Here is a 21,344-nt window from a genome sequence, read left to right as displayed (position 1 = left end):
CAAAATCCATCTAGAATCTCTACTTTGGGGATCTTCTCTTTTTCTCTTTTTTTTTTTTTTTTTCTCTTCTCTTCTCTTCTCTTCTCTTCTCTTCTCTTCTCTTCTCTTCTCTTCTCTTCTCTTCTCTTCTCGTGTCTTCTCTTCTTTCTGTTAGAACTTCAGGATTAATACCAAGCAGTAGTATAATTACTGAGCATTTCCCATGATGAAGCTCAGTTTACAACAGTTTACAGCCTTACCAAAATTTTGTTGTTGAGATGGACTTCTCCATGTTGATTCTCTGCCTCTCTGCATAATTTCATACAAAAAGATTTAGTCACTTATGAGAATGAGTCCAAGAAAAACATAATATTCTCCTAGTCACACTCTAGGAGTACATAAAAACCAACAGCTGGGAGCACAAATTTAATATAAGGTGAGTAACAGCCATTCCTTCAAGGTATCATGCAAGCTCTTCTGAAAGTGTAGAGCTCCTAATTGTGAAAAATCAGGTACTAAGAAGTCACCAACACTTTTGGGTTTTAATGTATATGTCTTACCTGGGAAACAGAAAACCAACATACCAGCCCTACCTCAGGAGTGGAGTAAAAAAACTAAATGAAACAAAAAAACTTGGAAAACACTTGAATGGTTTTTCTGAAAAGAAATGGACCATTCTCCATGTAATGCAGAGGAAGATGAGTGCACAGTATAAAAAAGTGCAAGGCAGAGTCACTGAGAAGTGCAGGGAAATCAAATTATTGACAAAACCCTATTTCTTTAGGGTGCTGAATGTGTCAAGATTTTCTGAAAGAGAAAAAAGACAGTGTTAAACCAATTGAAGAGTGTATCCACATGCACGAGGGAGCTGAATTAAGATTCCATTATCAATGTTTGTTCGCATTGCTTTGCAACTTTAAGTTATTCTCTTAACCACATTTAATGGTGTGCGATTTAAATAGAACAAACTGAAGAAAAACATACAGATCTCACAATTTGCCTGTATTTCTTGTGTTTTCTTAAATTAGAGAGGACAACAACATCCTGGAAGGGAAAGGAAAAAAAAAGAAGAAGCATTCAATAAAAGGCTTTTAAACAGCTCAAGTGCTATTTTTGTTACCATCTGCTCAATTATATTTTATGCTACTAGCAGTTTTCCAAGGCCAGGTATGTCTTTCTGTTGGAAAATGGTTTGTCTTTGTTAAGGGACAGTCAAGATCCTTAGCTTGTGACTGATTTGGATTTCTTTGGTTTTTTGTTCCAGTCTCATTTCCAGGAATTTCATTTATTTCAGCTTTCTAATTCTGGACTCACTGTTCCAGGGGTGCTAGTAAAATTAAATAGTTGGGAGAAAGAAAAAAAAAAACCACAACACAATAAAAACCAAAATGCCACTAACAAAAATCTAAGCCAAGATAAACTCCAGAATATCATTCAGCTGAAAAATACAATAAACTTCCTGTTTATAAATTTATCCATTCATTTTTAACTAGTGGCAAAGCAGAATCTCAGCAGGACACTTTGAAAGTAGTATATCCAGATGGATTCTCAGTGTGAAAGAATTCAGAAATAAACTCACTGACATAATAAAAACAGGGTTTCCAGGCTCGCAAAGCAGTAGTGTAGGGACTGTGAGTAAATTTATTTCACAGGAAGCCTGAATCTTGTGCTAATGGGAAAATGTAGATCTCTTACGTTGCTCTGTATGTGGTAGGTCATAGATATGATGGGATTAGAGAGGAAATGGATCTGTGTGCCACAGCCCCTGACAGCACTGTGCTACATTTCTTGGCCCGTGCCCTAATTCAGAGTCACAAGTAATCCCTCCTATGAGCCAGCCAGTGCTTTAAGTGGTTCACAGCTCGACTGTGTCACATCACCCCCCAGGGGAAAGGCAAACCTGTCAATAATTCCTAAGCACCTTAAACAAAATATGTAAATGCAGTAATTCCTACAGAGAAGAGCCATGGGTGAAGGGAAAGCATTTCACAGAGAAGAAATTTTAAAGGATTTTCAGGGGGGAGGAAGAAGTAGTTTGAAGAAGCCAGACTGCTAGCAGCTCAGACACTAATAAAGAGAGTAATAACACACAGAAACATAAGGGTGACTTGAGTCAAAAGCAAAGTATGTAGGAAATTCTGTTATCTGGTACCCAATTATTCACACAGTAAAAGAGATAACGGTCAGTATTTTGTAGAATGGGGTCATCTGTTCATATTACTTTAAATATGGCAGAGAATGGGCCACAGTGCCACACTCTGTCCCCTGCTCCTCCTGGGAAAGTCTAGAGCATCCTCCCAGAAGACAAATAACACCTCCTTTATCAGAGATGTGGAAGGATGGAGTGAGGAGATGCAGAAGGGTGGTGGACCTTGGACCCATAGCCATGAGCTGGTGCAGATTTAAAGTGTCCTGCACGGATCAGGCAGATCCTGTTCATCCCTGCACTTGCACAAACTGCAGCAGGAGTTTGGCTAGGGAAGGGATGGAGGGTGCAAGTGGAGTGTGCATACTTGTATATCTTGCAGGGACCTGGAGGGACCCTTGCTGCTCATGTATTTTTATGAAGGAGCCCATTTGGACAACATCTGGATGTCACGTGTGTCTCCAGCAGTATGTTGGGAAACCTGATTTCTGAGAAGGAAGCAGAGGTGGAAAGAGGGCAGCTGGTTCCCACAGTGAAGCCAGACCTTTTCGCCTCTTGTAGCTGATGAAGATGAACAACAGCTGCTGGTTTTTTTCCATGCAAAGAGGTTTCTTTGAGGAGAAGGGGCAAGGAGACCTTGGGGTTAACTGGAGACATGGGTAATAGGCATGAGCAGGCAGTCAGCTATCTGAAGAGTAAGAGAGAAGAAAGTGAAAAAGGCAGAGGGAGACTGAAGGAAATGGGAAAATTCACTGGAGGAAAGGTGAGGAGAAGAGACAGGTAAAGACATTTATGGTCATGGGAGATGGAGGCAGACAGTGTGGAATGCAGTCTTCCTTCCATGTGCCAGACCATACCACATGAAGCACAGGTTTTTATTGTGTTGAGCCCTGTAGTCAGAGCTGCCACTGTCCCTGGGCATGAGAAAGGCTCAGAATGCCCAAAAAAAGCCTGAGCATGTCATGGCAAATTCTTCCTGTTGGTTCTAGGCCAGTATCCCTTCAGCTAGCTAAGAAAGACATCACAGGACACCTGACAGGGAATAACAATGTCACTGAAGGCCCAAGGGATGCCACATGAATCAGCCATAAGAGGAACAGCCCTGAATGTACATGAGGACTTTCTGCACCATGTGTATTGACCTAAAATCTCTTCAAAGCCACCTAACAATGAGAAAGGAAGACATTCCATTTTGATGATGAGCTTCATGATGAAGACCATCAGTGTTGTTTGTTAAGAGAAAAGGAAGAGTCTATTTTTGTTTTATTTTCTACACCCTGCCCAGCTGAGGAAGTAGAGGGGCTTTGTTGGGCAGCCAGCAACCACAGCAGTGCATAATTTTCCACAGCAATCCATGAGGTCCTGGAGCATGACACAGCTACACCCCTTACACTCTTCATTGCTGTGGGTCTTCCCTAAGGATCCCATATTCCTCTGAAAGCCAGGTGCCACTGGATTGTTCCTTTGGAGTATGTCCGTGTCCCTCACAATTGGCAGTCAGAGAGTGTGGGGGTTTGTAGATTCCTGCATCAACCATTATGAGCTTTTTGCCTTTCTGTCTCAGGAGGCAGAGACTGACATGGCTATGGGGCTGTGCAGACACATCTAGACCCCTGTCACTCCTACCACCCGAACAGGGTTTTGTACCCTGAGACTGGCAGACTCCCAGGAGAGCATGGTATCATCTCTGGGTGCTTCTGATGTGTGCCCCAAACCACAGAGGTGAGGATTGGCCCTGCGGTGATGACCACAGCTGTTAGCTCAGGCAGAGCCACAGAATGGGATCCTGCCCACTCACACGTCACTTCCACACAGGAAGCAGATGCAGAGCTTTTGGAAAACAGGTGGCAGGGAGCAATTTGCTAGAAAAAGCCTCATTGATCTATGGCCCCATTCCTGCCCATTTCTGTAAGGTCCCCAGGAATGGAGGAAAGACCATAAGCCTCATGAATTATTCAGGTAGGCCAGGCCCAATCCATAGGTCACTCACTGGCTGTACAAGCACATTTGCAATTTTTCTAAAGCTTTGCTTTAGTCTTTAATCAGCAAATAACTTGAGTGTGTCCCAAAACAGATGCGTATAGCAAGTTAGGGAACCCTACAAAGTGTTTTGCTAGAATAGTATCTTCCTATCAAATGTAAAATTGGAAAGTTCCCATGTATACAGTCTTGAAGCTCATGCTAAAATTCTGTCTAGGAAAATACATGCATCTGTTTATTTGTGGTGATAAGCCTGTTAATCACATTCACAAATTTTATAAAAACAAATTCTTCAGCTCATCAAAGCTTTCTATGAACTCAATTTGCTGTTGATGTGAGATCTGAATTTGAAAGAAATAGATCTTTTAACTAAATATAGCTACTATTTCACTAATAGATAATTCACAAACCCAAAATATTCCTATTTCAGAAAATTTAATGCTGCTTTACCATCTTTGTTTCACAGGCAGGAAGGAAATAAACACATTTCATATTAAAACCCATTCTTTGGATCCAGGCCATAGACATTGAGGGCTGTTGACTGTTTTCTCCAAGCTGTCCCCTGGCAGAAGTTACACAGCCTCATTTCTGTGTCTAACCGTGGGTGTATCTACAATTAAGTGTAGCACGAGGTGCTCAGTTTAGCCTGAAATGAATGATTTGCCAGTAGCACCCAAACACAGCTTAGCCCAGAGCTTCTCTGAGATCTTGTATTGCCTTGCACTGTCCCACTGTGTGTACCTGTAAGCCTGAACCTCTGACAGACTGAAAACCATGCTCAGTACACGAGTCCATCTTCAGAACACCCTACATGGATGCAGCACGTGCTATCCCAAAAGAGAATTGAGGCACGGTTGTGTTCCCTACAAAAATACACATGGTTTTCCAGGGTCATAAACTGAGATGAGGTCTCCAGAATCCTGCTTTAGAAAGACAGGGGTGGGTTGTGTTATGGTTAAAATGAGACCTTGTTGTGGCAGGAAAACTGGCTGAGGAAGAACCCTGGAAGAAAGTGGGAATTAAACCCTTCTGCCTTTGCCTACATCCTGTTTGACTGTTCAGATTTATTTTCCTGTTTCTCAGTAGCCATGGATCATGTGTAAATGCAAGTAGTAGCAATGTTAGGGGCTGATATCAGACACTGCACAGCAGCAAGGCATGGAAAGGGAGTAAACCATCGGTACCACTGATGCTTTTTGAAGCACAGAACAAATGACTGGGTCACCTCCCCTGCTCTAAGTGACCTGCTGCAAATCAGACAACACATCTCAGCCAAATTCCACTTGGTGCCTGTGGTGGCCAATTTCATACACAGTGGGTTTTACATCCTAGCCAATGAAAAAGTTATTTTCATACTCACTTTGAGGCATGATTGCTGTGTACAAAGCAATGCAGAATCAGATCATTCTTTTCCCTTGTCTTTCCTGGCAATCAGCCTGCAGGACTGTGAAAAAATTGTATTCTGAACACATTTGTCAAATTGTGGTATGATTCAAAAGACATGGGACTGATTTCCTATTCACTCCAGTTTACCCTTATGTTACAGCAATGTCTCATGTACATTTTTATCTAATCTAAAGTAGGGTAAACCTGAGAGAAACTGTTGTCTTTCATTCTGCTCCCTGCTTAACTTTAGTCCTTAATGAAACACTTTTAACAGGCACATCTCTGCAAATGTCCTTGGCTTCCAAGAAAGAAAACTCACAGGATTAGCCAAGTAGCTCAAATATAATGGTAGATCACAAAAGTAAACAGACGTTAAATAACTAAACTTAAAATATTACAAAGCAGAAGTGGATCATTTTATTTTATTTCCTTTTACTTTGGTTTAACTCCTTACTGGAGCTGTGGCTACTGAAACAATAGTGGCCCCATGTGAGCTGCTGGATTGCAGCTCCTGACTGCAGTGTCTCTTTCCTTGCTTTAACTGAGCACTGGTGGGGAGCTGCCTGGAGTTAAGTCCAAAGGTGGAGGGAAACATTCAGGGAGAAGTGGACAATGGGCTCTCCCTGCTAAAGAAAGAGAAATTCTCAGAGTCTCAGCTGGAGCTGTATGGACAGGGAGGTATTGGGATTTTACAGACATCCTCTCCATGCTACACCCAACCAGCAGGAAGCAGCTGCTCACTGTCCCCCATAGCAGAGGATAAGCAATGAAGCCACAAATAACACCAGCAATGCCCCATGCAGCATGGCTTAAACTCACCCTCTCTGAAGTCAATGCATCCATCCTCACTGACTCTTACAGCTCACTCACCTCACCGGGTTTAATTCTTTCTTTAAGACCACAACCTTCTGTTAAAACTCCAGCTGATGTAAACCTATGGTTTTCAAATATATACAAGCCAAAAAGTTGCTTTCTTTTTCCCTTTGCATCCAGCTGTGCTGCACCCTGAAGTGATCTTTTCTCAGTAACTATTTTTCTTCTCTCTTCCCATATAGGAGTTAGAATATAGAGCAGTAATATAAAGACTATGGATAATACATATACATGTATCTGTAGATATAAATGCATATACAGTGTATATACATATATTTGTGTGCATATATTGGTATATTTTCTTTGTATCTACCTATCTATCCATCCACAAACATACATACATACATACATACATACATACACAAATACATTCTTTTTTCTAGGAGATGTAGAGCAGAAGCAAATTGATCAAGCCAGCTGGAAGCGAGAAGGCAGGAGGACGGCGATACAACGCCCTGAACCGCCTGGGCTCTCCCGGCTGCTCTGTGCTCACCCTGCCCGCTCCCGGCTTTTCGAGGATGCGACAAGTCGCAGTGCCGGGGCGCAGCATCCTCGGAGGAGCGTGTGCGCTCCCCCCGCCCCGGCCCCGGCCAATCAGGGCGCTGGGGGAGGGATGCTCGGGGCAGGGATGCAGGGTTGCCAGGCGACAGCAGCGTCCCCGTGTCCCGTCCCCCCCACACCCCCCGGGACCGGGCTGCGCTCTGCCCGCGCTGCCGGCGCAGTTAAACAGCCGCGGGGAGCCCCGCAGCATGGGGCTCGCCTCCTTCCCAGGGCTTCCGCCACAGCCCCGCTGCCGGCCGTGCCAGGAGCGATAGCCAGCTCCGGAGTGAGAATTAGGAAGGCAGTCAATGAATAAATGGTAGGGATAAGGCTCAGCCGGCCCCTCCGCGCAGCGCCGAGCGCCGGGGGAGGCGGTCTGCGAACGCCAGCCAGATCCCGCTCCCTGTCTTTGCAACTCTAGGTCGCCTCCTAATTTAAAGCTTTGCACCAATCCCCTTTGCCCGGAAAGGAGAGGAAATCTAGAAAGATGCCAGGCTGCGAAAAGGGACCCCAATTCACAGCGCGGGTCCCAGGCGCTGCCTGGCTAAGCAGAGCCAAAGTTGGTCAGAGGATCGGGAAGCGGGTGCTCCAGAGGAGAGGGGAAAGGGAGGGGATCATCGCTTGGTGATCACGACCTCTCCGTCCCGTTGTCCCCCTCTTCTCCTTCCCTCGCAGCTTACCTCTGACCACTTAGGAGGCCTTGATGAGTTTCCATCGGGATCCGATCCAAGGTGGGGGGGAGAAAGGGTGATTGTTCCCGGAGGAAGCGGCTCTCACAAGTTTGGGGGGTGAGACTCCCCGGTGGATGTTTAACGAGCACATCGGGAGACCCGCGATGCCCGGGGGCAGCTGGAGACCCTCACCGGGACCGATCCTCATTGCACGGTAAGGAGCTGGGCACTGCTATCCCGCGTCCTGATCCCTGCATCCCACATCCCCCCTCTGCATCCTGCGTCTCGAATTCGTGCATCCCGGTCCTCACATCCCCGTATCCCGCATCTAAATCCTCGCATCCCACTCCTTGCATCCCACACCCCGCAGCCTGGATCCCTGCATCCCGGGTCCCTGCAGCCCACCCCCGCCCCATTCTGCCCTCTGGTCCAGACGCAGCCGCTGCCCCGGGGGTTGCGGGTTGTGCAGCCAGGAAAAAGTTTAGAGCGGCGAGATGCAAAGAGGTTTCCTGACGGGATTCGGGGGGCAGGAGGAACGAGGAAGGCATGGAGCAGGAGGAGAACAAGGGCTTTTACACTTGCAGAGGAAGGGTAGGGTTCAGGGGCACCCCCGTGGTTGACAGCTGGGGGGTCGGGGCAGTGTGCATAACGGAGCTGTGTCCAGATGTTGCCCAGAGGTTCCTGCTCCCACAGGCTTTGGGGGTGAAGGGATGAGATCTTAAGCTTGCCATCCTATGCCCTTCCTTATCCTGGGGTGGAAAGTGCCAAGCCAGCAGCTGGGAGAGCTGTGCTGAGTGCCCAGCTCATCTCCCTGGATCTGCTGCTGGCAGAGAGAGGGAGAGAGGTGGGGAAGCTTAAAGAAATTGGAAGCGCTTTGCTCCTCTGGGAATATCTCCTCTGCAGGGACCTGGCTTGCTCCAGGATCCTAAAACTGGATTATTTCAAAAAGGAAGGAGAGATTAGCAGGGATGATATAGCCATTGTAACTCTTCCTCACGTATATAATCTGTGTGTCCGTGTGAGTACACAGCCAGCTGTGCAGGTGCGTGTGCTTCTGGAGCTGTCTGTGCCTGTGGATGTGCCTTGCCCATGTCCCTGTGTCTCTGGGTGTGCAGGTGTGTGTATCTGTGCTTATCTGTGTTTGCTTGGATTCATCTGGATGTTTTACATGTACAGATTCATTGGAATGTGTTTTTTATTCCCAGACAGTGTTTATCTAACCCTCTGTAGACCTAGAGGTGTGTGGGTACGTACCTTCCATCCGTGTGTGTGCCAGCCACACCGGGACACACATGTGGGTGTGAGAAAGTGTATCTCTGTGCCAGTGTAGGTAGGATTTTGGGGGGAAAGTTGAATTTTGGGGGCTTTATCCCCCCATGTTATCACAGAGATTCAATGGATTATTTTGTGTACACATCTGTGTATTTCAGCAATCTTGATAAAACTCAAGCAATTGATAAAAAGCTAGGCAGGCATCTCACCAATACTGCATTGAACTGAGCTAAGGATTTGCTGGCAGTTTGTGAGTTCTTTGGCTTCTCAGTTTATGCCACCTGCTGAAGATGATTTCAGTTCTTCTTGTTGGTGGTGGTTTTTTTAATTAGTTAAATCAGCTTTAAAAAACATTCAATTGGAAGACTGTGAAACAGAACAGCCTGGGACACAGACTGGTACCCATTTCAGCTTGCATAAGTACATGTCTCATGTTGATTAAATATTCATGAAAACAAATTGAAAATCACACAACTCACCTGATCAAATACGTATTTTAGAAAAAAATATGTTTTTCATTTTCTTGAAATGCACCTAAATCATGATGAATTCTTCTGCTGTTATTTATGTTGATATATGTATTATAAGAAAAGGTGACTTCTCCAGTTATTTTGAGAAAAATTGCACATTAAGTTAATTTTATTCATAGTTAAGGTAATAGAAAAATTATACCTGTAATGTTCATCCTTTGAATGAAATCAGTAACAATGCATGCAAATCCTTCTTAATGAACTAATCATTTGAAGAGTAATGCAAGCTAATTTTCCCCTACTAGAATATTTCATACTTTAATTTCAGTGAGTTTTTTTCTTATTTGTTTGTTAGGGGTTTGTTTTAAGAATAATGCTCTCCACTACTCTCAATATCTCTAGAGCCCTCCATTATATATAAAACATAAAACACGCTCCAAAATAGAAAACATATTAGTTGTTTTACTGCTCTATAACTTGAAGACAAGTAAAATGGCATTGGTATCAAGTACATTAAAACTAGACTTTCATCCTGGAGCCAAGATGATGATGTTTGCCTGGGTTACTTGTGTTGATGACCTACTTATAAGCTTCTACAAATAAAGGAATAAAGTTTTTTTAGGCAAATGTTGACACCTTGTCTAGGAGTAAGATTCTAATTTTATCATTGAAAGACTGGATCTAAAGAAAGATGCAGGGATAAAGTATCTTTCTGGATTCACATAATGTTTTTACAGATAAATAAATGTGACAAAGCAAAGTACTAAATCAGACTGGAAAGCCAAAATAAAAGAAATACATTACAAACAATGCTATCATTCAGTTCAGTGGTCTGTGTTACATAAGTGGAGCTGAATTTGGAAATGAAGGCAGTGTAAGGGACATGTAGTGGCATTAAAGGAAGAACAATTTGGATATTTTTGTGAACACAACTTGCCCATGGCAGTGTCCTACAGAACATAAATTGTCCTGTGGCTCACAGAGTCCTATATAGAATACTATTAGACATGAAAGACCTGGTTCTAATGTTGCTTATGCTGGGGTCAAATTGCAATTTTACCTTTAAAGCCAGCGGGCTAAATTCTCTGTTTGCCTACAGGAATTCAGGTGGGTACATGAGTTGTGCACCCACCAAAAGTCTGGTTTAGCAGTGCAGTTTGAGAATCCAGCATCAAGATTTCACAGAGTGTGAGATCCTGTCTATGAGGCTGTTAAATTGGTCAACAACATTCTACTGAAGGGACTTCATTCTCTGATCAGTTTTTGAAAGCTGTCTCCAAAGTCCTACAAAATTTTAACAGGATTGTTGCACCTTGTTTGCTGCAACTTGTTGTACTATAGTTATTGATCAGTTAGTATGAATTTCTGTCATTGGTAAAGTCACTCTCAGGATGTCACAGAACACCACCAAGATGTTTGACACTCCAGGATCAGACAGCATTACTGTCTAGGTGGGAATGTGTATTACTATGGCAAGCTACATAAACTGTTGTGAAGCTGGTCTAATATTGACTGTTGTTTTTTCTGTTTATTGGTATAACACTGAGAGCTGGTTTAAAGCTTAATAAAAACCTTAGTCCAGGTCAGAGAGTTAAAGAGAAAATTGTCCTCTTGCTCTCTCCTAGTGTGGAGAAGTGGAGAAAAACTCTGTGCTTTAATCCCTGAGTGGGTTGCATTTGCAATGGAGGGGTATCCTCAGCCAACAAACCAGGGTGACCAGAGGAGGATCAGCCAGCCTGCCCCTGCAGAGCAAAACCCTGGTGGACCTGGGGTCCAAAGGTGTCAGGAGAGGAGGGCATTGTCCTTCAGTGGTACCATCCTTCAGTGGACCTAAGTCTCTGCCTATGACTGTTTCTTGCAATGAATTCTAGTTGATAATCCAGCCCTAAACTGGCAGGAAAAAAAACCCAAAAACTTGGAACATATTTCATTTTATGAAAATAAAGATTGACTGAAAATACTGAGTTTAATTTAGCAGTAAGAGTAAAATGAAAAAAACAAAAAATTCCTCCAAGGCACAACGCTGCCTGGGAATAGCCTCAATGCAATTGTCAGGTGTTTCCACTGGGACAAAACCACAGTTCACTGTAGGAGTGCTTCAACTATTGCAGATTAGTGCAATTTCTTCAGGTCTCTTTCTTCAGGTAAGCCCAGAATGCCTTGTGTGATCTCAATGGATTTGCTGGTTTATCTATTGTCTTAAGAAGTTTTCAGACATTAATTTCAAGGAAGTGCAGATATTCAAAAATACTTGTTTCCAGCTGCCTTTTGAGAGTAATGCAGCAAATTTTTGTGGGGGGTAAATCACTGTGAACCTATCAGTCAAAAAGAAGTTACAAGAGCTCCAGCAAACTATACAAAAAAAAAAGGCTGTAGAACTATATTGCTTTCATCTGATATTGGTCCCCTCAAATACAAAATGATGCAGTTGGAACAATTATCATGCTCGTTTTCACAGCTATGCTGAGATTACAGGAGTATTTGCACAGTCAGCAAGGATACTGCATGTGTAGGAACATATGGGTTTCTCACGTAAATCAACAGGCTTTCCCAAAAATGTAAGTCAGGTTAGCATCTTTTCCAAACTGTCTAAGACCCAACATATCCACATGGAAAAGCATGGCCTTAACCCCAGTTATTGAGGCAGCCTTCCTTCAGAACTCTTTAAAGTCTGGCAAGTGGCTTGAACTTGGTAGTGCTGATGACCCTGACCTTCAAAGTCACTTTCCCAGGGCATCCAAAGGGATGCAGCATGATCACCAAGTATATAAACCAGATCAAATATGCATCAAGCAAGGTGTGTAGAGAGGGAATCGCTGATAAACTTTTCACGGATGAAATGGGAACTTGGGCTTTTGGTGGATGCTGTCAGACCTTGAAATTCTCCATTAGAAAAGTGAATAGAGGAGGGGAGAAAAGTTGTGAAAGCATGAAAAAAAGATTGAGGAAAATATCTCTGTACAAGACAAAATGGGAAAAATAAAGAGAAGCAAATCGCTTGATAAAAAAGGAAAAAAATATCAGCAGAGATACTCAAATGGCTATTCAAGCTGGAAGAGAAGTAAATTAAATGATAAGCCAGTTGTGGGAAGAAGAGATTTTAAGGGAGATGAAGGTGGTGAAGTCAATGGAGACATTGTCAGATTCCAGAGGAAAATCAAGCAAGTCTGCACAAGAGAGAATTAAGTCAAAAGCTAAGTGGGAGACCACAAATTCATAGGAGAAAACTGTATTAGGAGAAATCATGGGATAATTGGTTTTTCATGTGAAGAAGGATGAACATGTTAGTTTAGAGTACCCTTTAAGGAGCAGGGTACCTGAAAGAAGGGTTGCTCAATAAGTGACGTAGAGTATGCCAGTGAGAAGAAACAAAAATGCTCTTGAGAAAATGAGAAGTGCTTGAGGAGAGAACAAAGGGAAGAATAAAATAGGGAAGTAAAATGAAAGGATTGGGACTGGCATGACATCAGAGGAAAAGCACTGACAAAGGCTGGAAGAAGGGATTGACAAAAAAAAAAAAAAGAAAGAAAAGAGTATCAAAGGGTGTTGGATGTACAGAAAAGTCATCTGCCACTGGTTCAGAGGAGGAGCTGGGGCCTGGGCTTGCCAGGAGGAAAGAGCTGAAGGGAACCTGAAAACTGAGAAAAACCTTTGTCTAAAACATGACATGCTGGTGGAAGACAGAGAGAAGAGAAAATGTGCAGAATGTAGAGAATGACAGCACCCTCAGCTGAGAAATGCAGTAAAACTTATACATTAGCTTCCACTACCATGAAAATCTCCACTAACGAGCCCAGACACAAACCAGGGACAATTTTTGTGTTACCTGAATGCTGCATCTGGAGAAGGGACACACAACTACATGACCTGGGGCTCTGCAGAGCCTCAGCCCCTGCGGGTTGTGGTGCTGGTCCTCCAAATGTCCACAGAGATGCTGCCCTGTGCTCTGTGAAGGAGGATGCTGCGGGTCTGGGATTCGGTAGCAGTGGGATTCTTCTCTGGGATGAGCCCTGCAGAGAAGCTGGCTGAGATAAGTGGGCAGCAAGGGGCTGTCTGATTATATGGAGAGATTCTAAACTGCTTCCAGCAAAATTAATGTGTCAGGTGCCAAATCTAACACTAAAGGGACATTAATGGCTTGCAACAGGCTTTGAACACTGTGTAGTCAAACCGATGGTGAGGTGTAGGATGGAACACAGGTGGAAAAGGGTTTGAAAATCTCACAAAATATTGTTTCACACCTAAATTCCTAAAATTTATCCCCAAATATATTCCTAAAATTTTTCAGCCCTAAAAGTTCCTAAATATTGTTTCATCAGTGGTGTGACTCCCTGCTCCACAGACATGTAAAAGCAGGGCTACAGAAATTGTCTCTGTTACAGGAATGCAGGTTAAATACACTCCTCCTCCCTGGTGAGGAAAGAAGCCCTATGGATAGCTAGTCTGGGGTTCTCTGAGAGGCTCCTAGACCAGTACTGACCTTTTTGACCTTGAGCTGTAAAAAGTACAGCTCACCACATCAGGATGGTTACTTTCCATAACATAGCTGTGATTAAGCCTCCTTAGATCCCAAACTGTCCCCAGCTTGTAAGTGCCAGGCCTCCACGATGGGATACCTGCAGCTGTGCTTGAGGGAACATTTCTACATTTGTGTTTCATAAGAGATTTTTGGCTGAGGTATTTTTGGATCCAATACTTACTGCCTTGCAAATTCTGTATTGCTTTATAATCATTATGTATTATAATGTTATTACTAATTTAATTCACATTGATTGCATCATCTAGTGAAGAAATTATCAGGAAAGCATGAGAAGACATGTTCTGCTAGTGTTTAAAAATATTACCTTTGTAATGCTTAGCAGAAATTGGCTGCTCTACTATTAGACTCACATAGCAAGAAGAGTGATAAAAGTCAAGAAGCAAATTTTGGGAGGTTTCCATAACTCATTGAATGAATAATTTTTGCCTTTTATTTTTCTGTATTTTCATGACAAGAGAAAGCAGATGAATAGACAAAAGGATGGAGGAAAAAAAATAAAAATATTGCGCAGTAACACACATAGGGTTCAGTGCTAAGGTATTAAAAGAATATGCATGGATCAGCACATGTGACTCAGAAATGTCAAAAAATTATATTTCTCTGCAAGACCATTTAAAAATTGATATTTTTATGCAAAGAATATAATTGGTATTATAATCATAACCAATCAGTTTTGAAAAAAGCTTCCTTATAATTTTTGGTGAGATTATGTGTGTATTTGATTTTTCAGAGTCACTAGTCAAGAATATGACTATGGACTTCTTTGCTTTTTATTATAGATTTTTAATGGCATTTTTACAAACCTTTAGTCAGTAGGAAAGACATCTTCACTGTATGTCAACTGAAACTGCATTTGGTTCTGTTGTAAAACTTCCAGATGTTTCTGTAATACCACAAATTGTCTTGATTTTACCTTGTTACAAATGTATTTTACGAGTACTTAACTCTGCCTTGCAAAAAGCAGGGGAGAAAACCACCCACATTGGGCATCAGTGTGGTAATATTGGATTAAACTTTGGCAAAATAGTGTGAAAAGGATACCTTACCACACCTAACAGACATTACAGTGTGCTATTTGCAGAGAGACTATTAAGTTTCTTGTTTTCCTTACTATGAAATACTTGTCCATAAAATAATATTTTACTAGAAAATCTGCAAAGTTTATAGGAGTCTTCTTAGATATTTTCCAAGCCCTGTAAGAACACACTAAATTATACTTGTTAAATCTGTCTTGCAAGTGTTTCATTGCACTCCCTTGGGATGTCTTAATTGTGCTGCTCATTTTGTTCCTTGCAGCCACCATGGCTTTAGAAGAGCCCTGACAATACCAGAGATCAGCAGCCAATGTGTTTTATTAAACAGGTGCAAGCTCACCCTGCATTGACTGATGATGAGGTTATCAGGCAAGTCTTGGCTCTCAGAAGTTGAGGAAAAGGAGTGTGGGAATGGTAGACCAACATTCCAGTCTGTTTTAGCCAAATACTCCTAAACCACACAGCTCAAGCTTCTTTATCACACCATTATTACAAAATGCATTTACCTGAAAAAAAAGGCATTTGCTTCATAACCAAGAAAAGAAATAAACTCTCTACCTTAGGTCTTAAAAGCAGAACCAACTCCACTGCTGCTCCAACAAAAGCAACATGCAGCCTATGTCTTTTTCATCCACTCAGTTGTCATTGTAGCTGTCATAAGGTGCATTTACATGTGGCAAATCCCACAGCTGGTTCATTAAGATGATTTTATGGGTGAAAAGGGAGCGTGGCTTAATGGCGTCGCTCCAGGAATACAAATAAAATCAGATAATTTTCAGAGGATAATAACTTTCCTTTCTGAAGTGGACTTTAAATCTCTAAGAAGAGAATAGCTCTGCTTAAAGCAATCTTTGCTTCTTCACTCAGAAGAGATCTCTGAATAATTGTGCAGTTTAGCTGAACTTTACTTTCCTTGGTATCCTAGGAGAAAAGCTCTGACAGACTGGGAATTTTAACTTGTTTGTAATGTAAACTCAGTATACTGGTGGTGGTTTTTCAACACTCCAGAAACTGCTTGGGAGGAAAAAGAAATAAATAAAAAGGCTTTGATCCTCTGAGCAAACAAAGAGGGGAGAAGGAGGTTAAAAGAACCATCATTTGTTAAAGGCAGAGAAGGAAAATGTGGGCAAGGTGTTTCTATTTTAACAGTTTCAGAGACTGAAAGAAATATCAGACACTTCAACAGCATTAGAGGGTTCTGATGAATACAGTTTGATGCTTTAGTTTTATTGTGTCATTGACATTTTTGAGATTTCTAAGGATTATGAAATTCTCAATAATATCAGTCATCTAAACAAGATTTTTTTTTTTCCCCAGAAGCAGATATCCAGGACAAAGCTTAGTGATTAATGCTAATACCTTGAGTATCAAGCTTAGATAAACATATTCCTAGTGGCATTATTCAGCATGGAGAAAGGATGAATTTAGTCTGGAAGTAACACCAGGTTCTGGGAGCTGAAATTTAATTAGTATATCAGATTTTTGGCCAAAGGGTGGAATGTAATTTGAAGCTTGCAGTAGCAAGGAGGGGTGTGACCCAGCTGTGCCCTGTTGGCTGCTTATCTCTGAGAGATGCTTCCACTCCCTAAAATGTAGGTATTTTGGCCAGTAGGTAAGATGAAGTCCAGTCTTACATTACTTCTACTTATCTGCCTATCTATTTCACTTTTTTTTTAAGGAAGGAAGCAGACAAATAGTTCTACTTAGACCTAACTACCTTAAATCAATGTCCAGGGAGCAGCTGCAGAGTAATAGGGTTTCTTAGTCCTGTGATTTCCTGGCGAGGGCACAAGGTTCCAATTAGAACTTATCCTGAGAGAGTGCAGTGTCCATTAGGGTAGAAATGGATGGAAAGAAGCCCTTTTTATGTAAGATTCTTAATTTTCAAAGATTGTACAAAATGTTCCCTTTGCCTGAACACAGCATTTATAGTTCCACAGATAATGACACCAGTAAGGACCTCGTCTGATCCATCTCCACCTCCAAAGATGGCATAAACTGTCTTCAAGTCTTTACTAACTGATACTTGTTGAATGATTTCCTTAAAGTCTGCAATGACAGACATTTCACAGCCTCTTGCAAAAGCATGTGTCTTAAGTGCTTCACTGCTCTTATGGGCAGAAGGTCTCCAAAAGTTTAACTGAATCCCACTTTTTGCAACAAAGCCTATCACTCTTATCCTCTCTGCTATGGAAATTTGAAGCAATTCAGTATTTTCTTTTCTATTCCATCCTTTTATATTGCACAGGGATTAGATTTTGGCTGTTTAATGCTCATTTAGGTAATGTTCCCCTCAGTCATCTCCTCCTGACTCAGTGAAATAACCGGTTTTCTTTTGACATTTGCTTTTTTAAGTAGCTTGTTTTTCTTGCTGTCTTCCTTTTTGCGGTCTCCAGTAGCTTATCTGGACCCATACCCAAAAGACGAGTACAGACAATGAAGGCCTTGACTTCCCTTGTCTTGAATACAGCATTTCTCAAAGAACTTTTTTGTACCATTTCTTTCTTCTGCTCTCCAAGCCTCCCTCCAGCCAGCATTTTGCCCAAAGAACCCTCAGGAGCTGCACAGAGCCATAGTGATGCCCTTGTCCTGTCACGTTTCAATTTGGTATATTTTTTCTTGACCTTTTTTTGGTCATTCCTAGTTTGCATATCCACCTCCAACCAAGTGACTGTCAGCCCTCACATCCACATTAATATTTCAGAACAAAAAATTTAAGGCAGTTTGAACAACCTGTTGCTTTGTCTTTGCCAGGAGGGTCTGTGTGGGCCATGGCTTCTCTTGGCTCAGTCACTGCTAAAGAGAGGGGATGCTTGGCTGCTCCATTGTCTACCATGTGCAGGAGGGCAAGCCTCCAGACCAACTCCAAGCATAATATCCATACTGATGGATATTGCAGGGTGATGGATACAGATGTGTGGTGGGTATTCCTTTGGGTATTCCAGCTGTAGGCCCATGGAAAGGCAGAAGCTGCTCAGCCCTCAGGCTCATAATCACAGAGCCAGGAGGTCTCAAACGAGACGCTCAACCTTGCTGCTGGCAAACCCACTCTGAGTTCATCTACATTAAGCCTGATGAATGTGGCATTAGGCAAGAATCCAGAACTTCATGACCCCTAGACACACTTTGGGCCTCACTTGGTTAATTTCTCTTCTTTTATTAATACTCGAACTTTCCCCTGGCCAGTCTAGAATATTTCCCAAAATGTCCAGGACATGGATGATGTCAGAGAGGTCCTAATGAACCTGCCAAAGGTACTTGCCCCAAAGGCTCCCTAGAGAACCCTTTACATCTGTTAGGTTCATGCATAAGAGAGAGTATTAGTTACCACTTTAAAAAAAATAAAACCACCCAAAAATACAAAAGAAAAAGAAGAAAAAGAAAAAGAAAAAGAAAAAGAAAAAGAAAAAGAAAAAGAAAAAGAAAAAGAAAAAGAAAAAGAAAAAGAAAAAGAAAAAGAAAAAGAAAAAGAAAAAGAAAAAGAAAAAGAAAAAGAAAAAGAAAAAGAAAAAGAAAATACTCAGGAAGGAAAAAAGAAAAAGCTCATATATCTGTAGTAATTCATGGAGCACCTTAATATTCCAAAAAAAATGTTCTCTCTAGCCTTCAAATTAATTACCATGCTGTTTTAATGCCCCTCAGTGAATTAAAACACATCCAGTCCAACTCACTTTTTCCTGACCATTAACTTCCAAGCCTTGAATTCCCCCTGAACAGGTAAGCAGCTGCTTTGAAGATTTAACTGGCCTGACCCTACCATGGCACAAGTCACCATCATGTATGAGAGAAGTCCCTTTTCTCTGTATAACTTGGTCACATTGGACAGCGACATGATCACTCCTTGGACGCACTGGGTGAAAAGGAAGATTGGTGTCCATGTGAGAGAAATGTTTTACAGTCTGGGATAGGGAGAGACACAGAGGCATATTCAGGCAACCCATGGATGCATCTTGATGGGTTTTTTCTCTCCACTTGTAGTATAGGCAAACCCAAATAGTCATCTGGTATATTGGCTCTTGAACCTAGATCATACTAAATAAATCAAATACCTAAGATACACTGCCCAATCATGGTCAGCAGGGCCTGGCATTGTAATGCCACTTATTGAATGGCCAACAGTGTGTTCCCAAGGCCTTAAAAAACAGTTTCCAGATAGATTCATCTCTATTTAATCAACAGGACTTATCTCACTAGTATTTTAGAGTGCTGCAATTTTTTTGCAACACTTTTTTTTAAAGTGCCAGGTACTAGCATGTCCCATTTTTGTCCATTCTCATTTATGAGATGGTTTCCATGCCAATGATTATAATTAAATACTAATATAAGTAGTTTTCAAAAATAGAAGCACATTTGGAATGATCCATGTTTATCTTCAGAGACTAAGAGCAGCAAAGACAAATGGATTGAGAGGGATTAAACACAAGGCTAATTGTTCATTAGGCAACCTAAGACCAATTAAGTGTGCTAATCCATTCAATATTTTTTCCAGCTATTTCCATTATTATCCATGTCAAAATTATTTTGCATGTATTAATTCACCTATGCTTATTTATTAATAACAAAACTCACTTGAAATGCAGTCCTTGCATCCTATAGTCCTTTCTCAAGCCAAACTTCTCTGATAGCAGGAACAGAAGGAGTTCAAGATGTGACTGGAACTCTCTGTACTGCTCTTCTCCTAAAATAAAATGTAAATTCTTTCAATAAGATTAATGTGACTGCATTCTCCATCTGTATTGATTCCAGATACTCCCCATGTTTAATTAAGACATATTTTTTATGCAAAATTATGCATAGTTCTATACAGTGTTCAATGAAAGTGGTCCAGACTGTACCTGACCAAAAGAATTGATCTAAAATTTATTGCTGACTGCTGACTACTATTATGTATTAGTTGTTACATTATTTTGATGTGTAATTGATTATTGATCTGTTTGCCAGATCAATAGACAGAGAGTTATTGATAGCTAACTTGATCATCATGTCTTCCAAGTTCCAAAAAGTAATTTTTTTTTTGCTCAGTTACACATTAATATTGTAAGATTCTGGCTCCCAAAATAATCCTTGGAAGAAAACAGGCTTATCATAAAATTATTCACAAAGATATTATCACAAATATGGGAAATGAGCCACAGGCCAGGTAGCAGTGCAACAGGAATAGGTTTAAGGCTATGGAAGCTCAGAAGCAGAACATGACTCAACATCACGGTATATTGCTGTGGAGAAAGGAAATTTTCTACTAGGATTAATTAACAGGAATATTGTCTTCAAGATACAGAATGTAAACATTAATCCCTACTCAACACTAGTAGGGCCACTGTTGGAGTATGGCGCCCAGCTTTGAGAATTATGTTTTGCGAAAGACTATAAATCTCTTGGAGTGCACAGAATATCAATGTGGAGAATTGTGTGGAACAGATAGATTTGTCACAGGTAAGTAAAAGGCCTAAACTGTCACGCAGAAGACTGGACCTCAGGAAAAGCTTTTAATTGTAAGGAGTAAGAAAGACAGAATAAACTGCTGGGAAATCGAGGAAGTTCCTGTCACCAAAGTGTCTAGAAAAAAGTTACCCAAGACATGAGTTAGATTAGAGATAAATAAAATCGATCTAGATTTGGGTAATAGCAAAGGAAAATCAAGATCAAGATTTTCAGGGTCCTTTCTAACCCTCTTCTTCTCTCAGTGACCTGAACATAATTGAGGGTTCCTGTCCCAGGGGTCTGTGTTTTGCAAACCTCTCGTGGTGAGGTGCAGAAGAGGCAGTCAGAGCAGGGAGCATCACGCTCCTCTTGGGGAAGAGAGGGGAAAATGGACAAACTGCAGGAGCAAACAAGATTGTCCTGCAAGAGAGAGGCAAGCTCTGCCATGCAGGGGCAAATCACATGTGTGTACAGGGCAAGAAGGGATCACAAGTCTGCTTAGTTCACACGCAGACTCCTTATGAGTGACTTCAGCAAAGACAGACACATCCTGCAAAGACCATGAGCAGTCTCCCCTCCTACTGTAGGGGCTGTGCAGAAGTCTCTGTGTGTCTGCAGACCAAAGCATTAAATGAGTTCTAATATTAGGACAACAGAGAAACAAGAAAGGAAGGAGCAGCATGACTTGTGCTGTCAACTTTAAAGTCTACTCTGCGTGTTCACAGGCTTTGATACCCTCATGTGTAGGCAGCACGCTATAGAAGGTTATAAACTTATGTATGTTTTTGGAATATTTGCATAAGGAAATGAATGCAGTAAATCTGTTGACGTCGTCAATGCAGAACTACCATAACTCTAAAGCTTTCTGCACTGCAGTGATGATTATGAAACTAGTAGGTAGTTTATGTTATTAACTCAAGGCATCATCTCTAATAAATACTCATAAAACACACTGGCAAAAGCATGAACTGCAGGAACGTGAGTAGGAAATTTGTGACATGCCCTCTATCACAGATAAATTGTTAACACTGC

At 41.7% G+C, this 21,344-nt stretch overlaps 1 protein-coding gene and 1 long non-coding RNA gene across 5 annotated transcripts in view; one reads left to right on the top strand and one right to left on the bottom strand.

Annotated features, from left to right (window-relative positions):
* Positions 1-239: 239 nt before the first annotated feature.
* On the bottom strand, positions 240-6,864 carry LOC119708104. The gene is made up of 3 exons (XR_005258962.1): positions 6,726-6,864; positions 5,466-5,549; positions 240-1,023 (listed from the first exon to the last, which is right to left on the bottom strand). It is a non-coding gene; the product is annotated as an uncharacterized LOC119708104 (long non-coding RNA).
* A 228-nt stretch (positions 6,865-7,092) lies between these two features.
* The window catches only part of GRM3 (glutamate metabotropic receptor 3), a 102,542-nt gene continuing 88,290 nt past the window's right edge, over positions 7,093-21,344 (top strand). For all 4 annotated transcript variants that reach the window (XM_038154042.1, XM_038154044.1, XM_038154045.1 and 1 more), the window contains exon 1: positions 7,093-7,789. The gene's annotated coding sequence lies outside the window, so the exon portion shown is untranslated. The remainder of the gene's footprint in view (positions 7,790-21,344) is intronic.

Source organism: Motacilla alba, chromosome 1A, assembly GCF_015832195.1.
Source record: "Motacilla alba alba isolate MOTALB_02 chromosome 1A, Motacilla_alba_V1.0_pri, whole genome shotgun sequence".
Taxonomy (NCBI): Eukaryota; Metazoa; Chordata; class Aves; order Passeriformes; family Motacillidae; genus Motacilla; species Motacilla alba.
Note: the sequence above shows the minus strand (reverse complement) of the source record. Positions and strands in the feature narration are given on the sequence as shown.